We start from the raw sequence: 9,475 nt of genomic DNA on the forward strand, positions 1-9,475 counted from the left end.
GGCCAAAGATCTTTGTACTTGGCAGAGAAGATGGAAGGAAAATTAGAGTTGATCATCTCTCTCATCAATTACCATCATCCCCTCCATCCCAAACAACAAGAATTGTTCTCTCTTGGATCTTCTTTTCCCCAATACAGCTTTTTATTTTAACCCTTGGTTTTTATCCTTGGATTTCCTTGCCATCCTAAGCTCATTCCAAGGGTTAGTACTCCTGGCCCTTTTCTTACAGCCAGGGCAGGCAAGTGGGACAGTGGAGAGGGTGACGGACTTAGAATTAGGAAGATGTGAATTCAAATCCTGCCCCAGATACCTATTAACCATATGACCCTGTGTAAGTCACTTAACCTCTTTTAGCCTCAGTTTCCACATCTGTAAAGTGTGACTTTGTTAAAGTAGGAATGATAATAGCACCTGCCTCACATGGTTATTATGAGGATTAAATGAGATAACATTTGTAAAATATTTTACAAACCTCAAAGGACTATACAAATGCTAGCTATTATCATTACCATGCCATATCATACTTAACCTCGGGGAAACTCAGTTCCATTTCTGTAAAAGGAGAATAATTAATAACAATAACAACAATAACAACATACTATCTACCTCAAAGGGTTTTTTTGAAGAAAGTTCTTTGGAAACTCTGAAATGCTGTAAGAATATGAGTTGTCGGGGCAGCTAGGTGGCGCAATGCATAGAGCTCCGGCCTTAGAGTCAGGAGGACCTGAGTTCAAATCAGTACTTGACACCTACTAGCTGTGTGACCCTGGGCAAGTCACTTAACCCTAATTGCCTCACCAAAAAAGCAAAAAAAAAAAAAAATATGAGTTGTCATCATCTTTCCCCTTCCCTCTAGTGTAGCCTGATTCTCCCAGTATCCAAAAAACTGTGATGCTTGAGCATTCTAGGCACTAAAAAGAAGAGAGAGAAAGAGGAGGGACAGTGATAAGTACTTAGAATGAATTAATAGCACAAAGAAATAGGTCAGTAATGCCCTATTTATCCAGTGCTCATCTTTCAGCCATGCTTTGGCATGACTGAAAAACATGGGGAAAGCAAAGAAGTCTCTAGGATACCCAAAGGCATACTGCAAAATACAAGGAACACATTGTATGACAAAAGAACTCTGGATTAGGAATAAAAAGACCCAGTTTCAAATCCTGATCCTCCCAGTTGCTTACCTATGTGACTTTGAGCAATTCATTTCATACATCCTTCTACCCAAGCCTCAGTTTCCTCATCAGCAAAGTAAGGGAGTAGGACTAGATTATATCTAAGGTCATTTGCAATTCTAAATTCTATAATAAGTCCATATATTGTACTTTGAAAAGAGAACCTCACTCAGAGCCTCTTTTAACTCTTATTTTAAATACAAATCTAAAGGTTTCTCATCCTATAGGATTTTCAAAGTGGCCAATTAGCAGAGTTCAGGAGGGTGCTGCTGGAGGCTGGAACTTTGAAAACTAAGAAATGACAGCTAAGAGTAAAGGAAAACATATAAAAAAGCAAAAAAAAAAAAAAACAACTCAAAAGGCACAGCCATCTTAGATCATCTAGTTGGAGGGTAAATATTCCTACATAATTCAATAGGTCTTGAGGAAATCATTGAATTACAGGACTGAGGAATGATAGAATGAGTGAACATTTATAAACTCCTTACTATGTGCCAATGCAAACTTTTAACATAAGACAGTCCCTGCTCTCAAGGAGCTCATGTTCTAAAGGAGGAGACAACAGATATATAAGAGCACAGGTGTAGTAGAGATGGCAAGGCCCAGGATCCTTTAAGAAGGAGGAAGATGGCAAGGCTCAGGGGTCTTTAGGGTACACCAGCCGGTCAGAAAGTAGTACCTAAGGTTCTAGAGGGCACATCGCTGGCACAGCAAATAGAAGACCTGAGTTCAAATCTCCCCTCAAACACTAGCTATGTGAGCCTGGGCAAGTCACTTGCCTCTATTTGCCTCAGTTTGCTCAACTGTAAGTTGAAGACAATAATAACATCCACTTTGCAGGGTTGCTTCAAGGATCAAATTAGATAATATTTGTGAAAAGTGCTTAGCACAGTGCCTAGCATAGAATAGGCACTACACAGATACCTATTCCCTTCCTTATGCCCATATCAGTGGGCAAATGGCCTTAGAATGTAACGGCTGGTCAGATGAGAAGGTGAGACTGCAAGAATAAGTGATTTGCTCCTGGTCACACAGGTAGTAAGGATCTAAGCCAAGACTCAATACCAGATCTCTTGACTCTTAACCCAAAACTCTTTCTCCTATACCACACTAACACCTCAGAATCCTCATTGTAAACATCAATCTGCCTCATCAAGGAAGCTTCCCACCCCCTTCCCTTCCTTTGTATCCCTACTGCCCTATTTTCTAGATGGAATCCAGGCAATTAGGTGGGAGGAATAATAACATGGTATCTCACCATTGGGAGGAACCAGGAGTCTCCAAAATGACTTTATGCCAGAAAAACAAGGCATCGTTGCATTTTCCAGATAGGGATAATCTACTTCACACACACACACACACACACACACACACACACGACTCTCACACCAGACAAATCTTCTCCCTTTAGCCATAGAAATTATTCAGAACTGGTTTGTTTAAATCTTCAAAATCATTGAATCACTAAGACAGCATCCTTCAAGGGCAGGGAGAGAGAGGAAGATGGGTCTGACCAAATAGACCCAATAGCAACTCGGGGCAGGGAAGAGAGGTTGTTCTTAAAAACTGACTAGTGAATACCCCAAATGGGCAGAGTCATTATTTCTATTAGTAGCTATTTATTCTCAAGATTATCCACAAATCTAAGAATATACATGAACATTACTTTAAATCCTCATAGGGAAAATTTGAAATGGGCTGAAATTGATCCTTAGAAAAGCTGAAGCCTTCTGGCTCTATCCCTATGGGATAAATTATTTCCTTCAACTTTTTGAAACTTTTAATTCATAGAGTCAAATTCACACTCTCCTTTTTATGCCCAGTGAAGGGGCAACTAGGTGGCACCATAGCGCATAGAGCACCAGGAGTCAGGAAGGCCTGAGTTCAAATCTGGCCTCAGACACTTACTAGTTGTATGACCATGGGCAAGTCACGTAACCCTGTTTGTCTCAGTTTCCTCATCTGCAAAATGAGCTGGAGAAGGAAATGGCAAATCACTCTAGTATCTTTGCCAAGAAAAGCCCAAACAGGGTCACAAAGAGTTGAATACAACTGAAAAACAACAACTACAGATAACAATGCAAATCTAAATAGTTTTAAAATGAAAAGAATCACAGTTGGTCAGGAACTTCCCAAGGCTCTCCATCAAGCTAGATATCATAAAGAGGAAATCGAAGCATGGGATGGAGAGGACTTCAAGCACCAGATGAGGGACTTAGCCAGGCATCTTAGGGTGTTCTCTCCCTTTCCTTCTCCTCCCTCTCTCTTCTTCCCTATCCCTGCCAAAAAGCAGAATAGTTAGTATCATCTCAACTTCCCTTCATTAGGGTTCTGTATTTACTTGCGTAATAACTTTCCCCATCTGCCATATCCATTCATTCATTCAATACCACAATGCTTTTTGCAGAGCACTGTGGTAGGCACTACAGGAATTTACAATCTAATAGAGTCCTTGGTAAAGAGCAATGATTTGGAATTTGTATAACTGAGGGCCAGTTAGGACCTGAGTTCATATCTGGTCTCAGATACTAACTGTATAACCCTGGACAAGTCACTTAACCCTGATTGCCTCAAAAAATAATAATAATAATAATTTTTACAACTGCGTTGATGTTCCAAGGGATCACAGGTTTCAGAAATAAAATGGAGCTTTTGAGATTTTACAGAAAAGGAAATTGAAGTTGAGGAAAAAGACACGACTTGCCCAAGATCACATAGATAGTAAATGGTGGAGATGGGATTTAAAATCAGGTCCTTTGACTCCCAATCCAGGACTCCATTTGCTTCCTCCCCATTGATTCTAATGGGCAGTATTTATATTTCACAAGTTGAATATGAGGGACATATTCTCAAGAAATTTTTTCAGCATTAGCACTTTTAACCCAGGAACAAAATCTGGCTTCAGCTCATAGACTATTATTCTGTACAATTCAGGAAACTACTTGCTGAATGAAGGAAGGAAGGAATGAAATATTCACTTAGTGGTTACTATGCCAACAGGACTGTGCAACCTCCAACAAGAGACGCCATCAAAGGCCTGTTTTAACGAACCCACCAATTGTTCTTTCCCACTGCCCTCGCTTTAGCTGTAACACCGTGCTTCCTAAGCGGTAGGCACATCATGAATTTTTTTTAACTTCAATTCAACAAGCATTAATTAACTTCCTAACTATAGATAAGACCCTATGCAAGTCTCCAAGAGACAATGACAAAAATGAAATAGGCCCTGCCCTCAAGGAGCTTACATTCTATAGAGGTGAAAGTAGAGGGGGAAGGTGGGACAAGGGACAACAATATGTACACAGACAAGCAGGCACAACCTCTAACCGAAGTAATTTCAAGGACAAAATGCTAATAATTATGAGGACCTGGGCAAATTTAGCACCTTACATGTACCTCTGAGTTGGGAGGGTCCTCAGAGGTTGTGCAGTCCAACCTACACCTGTATAAGAATCCCTTCCATAATAATAATATAAAGATATTAATAAATTAATAAATACTATCAATTAATGAATAACAAATATAAATAAATCCCTTCCATAATAATATTAATAATAACTAGCATTATATAGCACTTCCTAGTATACAAAGTTCTTTATAAATATTGTCTCATTTGATCACCACAATAACCTTGAGAGGTAAGTGATATTATTATCCTCATTTTGACAAATGAGGAAACTGAAGCAGACCAAGGTCACATGACTTTGTCCAGGGTTATATAACTACGTGTCTGAGATTGGATTTGAACTCAAATCTTCCTGACTCTAGTTCCAGAACTCTATCTAGAACGCTATCCAGCTGCCTCTAGACATCTAATCTCTGCTTGAAAGATTTACAATAAGAATCCAGTAGAATTGAGACTAATGCCATCAGTAGATGATTATTTTGTATTTAACAGTACTTTTAATTATGTTCTTCAATCTTGTCCCAAAGGAAATCATGTGTGCAGTAAATAATTAGCATTTATGAGTCAGCACTTAGCTCAATGCTAGGCACATAGTAGGCCCTTAGTAAGTGCTTATCGACTGATTCAAAGGAATAGGATACAGTTAAGTTGGCCCCAGCATAAGGAGACTTGGGTTTTCCAGTTCCCAGCTTGGATATGTATTTGCTCTGTGACCGAGGACAAGTCGTGTCACTTCTATGTACCTAAGTGTCTCTACCTGTAAAAAACGGGGCTAATGATTCTTTTTATTTTTTTACCATGGTGATTTTTCTAAAGCAAAGTCTGACCCCATAACTCCTCTGTTCCAAGAGCTCCACTGGCTCCCTATTACCTCCAAGATTCAAGAAAAATTACTCTTTGGTACTGAAAGCCCTTCACAAGCTGGCCCTTGCCACCTTTCCAGTCTCCCTATATTTGACTCCCTCTGCACACACTACAGGTCCAGCTTCACCTTCATCCTTGCTGTTGTCCATCTCTCCCTCCAACTCCACGCCTTTGCCCTGGCTGTGCCCCGAGTCAGTAACGTTCTCCCTTATCACCTCTGCCTCCTCATTTCCCTGGATTCTTTCAAGTCCTGCTGCAGGAGGCCTTTCCCAGTCCCCCAGCGACTAAGGACTTCTCTTTTCAGATCATCTCCAGTCAACTTGGTGCTTATTTGTTATGTACCCAGTTATTTAGATGTTCTATGCTCCATTAGACTGTGATATAAGCTCCTGGAATGGGGGGGCTATGGTTTTTTGTTTTGTTTTGCCTTTCTTTGTAGTTTAGTTCCTGCACATAGTAGGAGCTTACTAGAAGCTTGCTGATTGATTAACTATCCTAGTGTACCTCAGAGGATTGCTATCAGGAAAGTGATGTTTTGTTTTTTTTTCCAGCCAAAGACAAGGTTTATTAGAACATCCGTCATATTGGGCAGACTCTTGAGGAATCTAAGCATTTGTACCACTAATGCAAGCGGGTCATATCTTAAGAACCTGAGCCCTTGGCTAGACTCTTAGAGAATCTGAGCATCTTAATGGAGACAAGATGGACCTTATATACAGAAAGACTGTGGGAGGATCTAGGAAGGATCTTGATGGGAGTGACTGAGAGGTTGAGAACGGGGTCTAGATAGGGTCAAGGGTGGGGAGTGGCCAAGGGCAATTACGAGGTGACAGAACAGAATTGGGAGATTGGGCTTAGCCACAATGAAAGGCCAGTTGATAGGATTACAGCCTCAGGTGAACACCAGAGATGTGGCCAGGTGGGAAAGTCCAAGGTTTTTCCTCTTTGGGGTCCAGATCCCAAAGACATGGTCTTTTCCTTTTAGAGGTTCAGATCCCATTCCCATCATTCACCCCTCAAACAAATGGGACCCAAATTCTTTTGGGGTAAGGGACCAAAGTTTTGGCTTCTGAAACTGCTTTCTGCTGGCAAGGGGTATAGAGCTGTCCCCGTCTTGAGGGGATCCCAAAGAGGCTGACTGGAACTGAGCACAGGCTGCATCCAAGGGACAATGGGGGACATTGGCTGGTACCCATTGTTTGCTACCAACTGTAGGTGAATGGCCTGTAGTCTGGAAGACACAAATCTGACAGAAAAGACTGCAGGGCCCAGATATAGGGAGAAGTAAAACTGTAAGAGCCCCATTAAAATAATTCACCTTTGACCTGCCAGATTATCTGATCTTGTTACTTTTTCTAAAGTTTAAGTAACACTTTTGCAGGTAGAAGTTTTCCCATCCCTGGATTCAATAGTTACACAAAAGAATGCCAAAGACTAACTTTCACTTCAATTATCACTGAGATTCTCCTCCCTAAACCTAACTGAAGATGTTTCTGACTTAATTTCAGTTGTTTGGGGGTATTGAACGACTATACATTCAGGTCAAAACAGCAAGATCTCACACACTTGCATTGATCTTTTACTAACCACTTGCTCTTATTATAGAAATTTGCTATAAAAGGATAAAGCAGGGACTAGATTTAGGGCCCAATATGACAGGATAAAACACCCTGAGCTCTGTGTAGATTCAGATAATTCAGTTTTCCAGCCACGCAGTATCAAATCCACCTCATAGCCAGACTCGGGAATAGCCAGATGGGTAACATTCCTTTTCAAAGAAACATAATGGGGAAACTGAGCCAGGAGGATCCCATCTTAGACTGAGGCTAAAATTGTCCTCTCAGCTTTTCCTGATGCTAACTTTTTACCAGCATCACATTCTCTCTGAGTAGCTTGTGGCATTTCTCTCAGATGGTGAATTATTGATCATTGATTATTGATGAATTATTATAATCCATCAGACAACTCAAAATAAAATCCATGAGCTTTTACCTCAAACAACAAGTTTCACTAATCACAGCTTAGGAAAAACTTTTCCAGGATTTACATCTCAAATTTAAACTTATCCTGGTGTAAAAAGCCAGTCGTTAAGAGATTATTTCTATATACTTGCAAATTCTCAGCAAGCCAAAAGAACAAGCTTTTTGGCAAGTTTACACATTAAAACAATAACCAACAATAGCCAAATTATTTTAGGGGTAACCAAATTATGAGAAGTTGCTTGACATAACTGACACAAAAAGTTCACCAATTTGAAACTTGAAACAAACCCATTACCAATCAGGTGAATTTAATTTTGTTAAATGCATTTCCAAATTATTTCACACAGAGAATCAACATCTCATCATTAACAGTTAAAACTACAACTTTAAAATAGTATGCTTACCCAAGTTCAGAGGCTAGCTTCTTTACCTTGAGCAGGATGTGCTGACCTGAGTGATGCTTCCAGGCAAAGGTTGCTCCAGGGCCCAAGGCCATTGCCGGTGGGGCCCATGCTGGAGGGGGGCAAGGGGGGGGGGGGGGGGAAGCTCTCTTCTCCTATGAGAGGGATTAACAGATACCCTCTGGAATCAAAGGAAGGGAGTGGGAGAAGGGAGTGACCAGGGTTGTAAGGAGGCATTTCAAAACTCCTTAATGATCACAAAACCTCCAGAATCTGCTAAGATATTTTAAACTGTTAGTGACCTCCATGAAGGAGAATTCAGGGGTATAGAGAGAAGGGAGCAAGTAAGCCTCAGGCAACCAAAAAGCACCTGCAGTTTTCCTAATTCCCTAGCACTGAGAGAATTGACAGAATTGGGCATACGCTTCTGGATGGGGCATCCGTCCTTGTCCTCTGTGCTGCGGAAGGTGTACCCAGGTTCATGGCCTCAAATCAAACTAGTGGACCAAGAGCCTGAGAGCATCAGCCCAAGCACAAGACAGCCTTGGAACTTGGGGTTAGGCAGCTTCCCCAAATGGGCATTTCCCCAAATGTTGAGGCTTAGGGGTGCTGGAACCCCAAAATCATGATACATGAGTCCTGCATGAAAAAATTCAACCCAAGCCTTCTTTCAGCCAAAGACAAGGTTTATTAGAACATTCGTCATATCGGGCAGACTCTTAAGGAATCTAAGTATGCAAGTGGGTCAGATCTTCAGAATCTGAGCCTTTGGCTAGACTCTTAAAGAATGTGAGCTCAGGAAGCATTTTGTAAACGTCTGAGAATGTACAGTAAGTTCAAGAATCCCAAATCACTCTCTACTGCCAAAGCCCACCTTTCTAACACTGATATTCTTGGGGATGTTGTATAGCTATTGATGAGGTCTAGAGGTTTAGGTGTGCCGGGACCCCAAAATCACAACACACAGGTCCTGCCCACATGAATTCAACCCAAACCTTCTTTCAGCCAAAGACAAAGTTTATTAAGGATCTGCCATATTGACCAGACTCTTAAGGAATCTGAACACTTGTGAGCTATTAGCTAGGTTCTTAAGGAGTCTCAGCACCTTATTGGAGACAAGATGTACCTTATATACAGAAAGACTGTGGAAGGGATCTAGGAAGGATCTTGATGGGAGTGACTGGGAGGTGGAGAACAGGGTCTAGATAGGGTCAAGGGTGGGAAGTAGCCAGGGGCCATAGGGAGGTAAGACAATGGAGAGCTAGGCTAGGTTAAGGGTGACAGAATTGGGAGATTGGGCAAAAGGCCAGTTGATGGGACTATAGCCTCAGGGGAATGCCAGAGACCTCCTTGATCAAGTGGGAGAGTTCAAGGAGAATCCCTTAGACAAATGAGACCCAAATTCTTTTTGGGTTAAGGGGCAAAGGTCTCTGCTTGGGCCTATACCCCATTAGCTATGACTCAAGGAATATGAAAAGCTGGGATTCCTTACAGACCCTTAGCTCTAAATCTTATAAAACTTGTGAAAGTGAACTATCCTTTCAAAGGATAATGTGTGGTTAATTGTGTGTGTGTGTGTGTCTCTCTCTCTCTCTCTCTCTGTCACACACACACACACACACACACACACACACACACACACACACACAC

At 41.3% G+C, this 9,475-nt stretch overlaps 1 protein-coding gene across 1 annotated transcript in view; it reads right to left on the reverse strand.

Moving 5' to 3' along the window:
* LOC114026863 (solute carrier family 22 member 15-like) overlaps window positions 1-9,475 on the reverse strand; it is a 97,593-nt gene that overhangs the window by 35,127 nt on the left and 52,991 nt on the right. The window lies entirely within an intron of this gene.

This window comes from Vombatus ursinus, unplaced genomic scaffold (assembly GCF_900497805.2).
Source record: "Vombatus ursinus unplaced genomic scaffold, bare-nosed wombat genome assembly UNPS02014847.1, whole genome shotgun sequence".
Taxonomy (NCBI): Eukaryota; Metazoa; Chordata; class Mammalia; order Diprotodontia; family Vombatidae; genus Vombatus; species Vombatus ursinus.